This window comes from Stegodyphus dumicola, chromosome 1, assembly GCF_044657685.1.
Source record: "Stegodyphus dumicola isolate Sdum_Otavi_A_Nest chromosome 1, ASM4465768v1".
Lineage (NCBI taxonomy): Eukaryota > Metazoa > Arthropoda > Arachnida > Araneae > Eresidae > Stegodyphus > Stegodyphus dumicola.
The window spans coordinates 13,943,918-13,944,683 of record NC_140768.1 but is presented as its reverse complement, the minus strand read 5'-3'; the positions used below and the strand labels follow the sequence as shown (position 1 = coordinate 13,944,683).

The window sequence follows — 766 nt, the reverse complement described above, 5'->3', positions numbered from 1 at the left end:
TATATATTACGTATTGTTACATATATACGAATATATATTACATATATAATACGTATATATGTATCTATACGTAATACATATAATACGTATAGATATATCACGTATTATTACATATATACGTATTACATATATTACGTAAAGATATATTACATATTATACAGATATATGTATTACGTATATATACATATATACGTATTATATATTACGTATAGATGTATTACGTATATATATATATATATTATTACGTATATATACGTGTATATATTACGTATAGATATATTATGTATTTTTGGAAGCGGGCAAGATGAAAAACGCCTTCGCCGGGAATCGAACCGCGGACCTCTCCATTGTGTGCAGAGCGTGCAGACCACTACACCACGAAGGCTCGCTAAAAAGGCGGGAGAAATAACTTATAAGTGAAACATTTAAAGCTACATATTTTGAAAGCGTATACCGACATTAGGTTTTCTGATGCTGAGAGACTTGAAAAATGTGCAGTGCCCTCGTCGGGAGTCGAACCTCGGACCTCTCGGATACGCGCCGAGTGTGCTGACAATTACACCGCGAAGGCATGCTAAGAAGGCGTGAGAAATACCTTATATACTCCCCTTTGTAAAGGGCTACGGACCCAATCTCCAAATCCTGGTGGTGTAGAATCATCATCCACCAACTTTTCATGGTTCGGGCGCCACTCTAGAGACATGAGATCATTATCATTTCGTGTTCGCAGTTTTGCGTCTAATTAACACATTTCATTGAAACTCCA

At 36.0% G+C, this 766-nt stretch overlaps 1 non-coding gene across 1 annotated transcript; it reads right to left on the bottom strand.

Moving 5' to 3' along the window:
- Nucleotides 1-312: 312 nt before the first annotated feature.
- Nucleotides 313-385, bottom strand: TRNAV-CAC (transfer RNA valine (anticodon CAC)). Its single transcript has one exon. It is a non-coding gene; the product is annotated as a tRNA-Val (tRNA).
- Nucleotides 386-766: the final 381 nt, after the last annotated feature.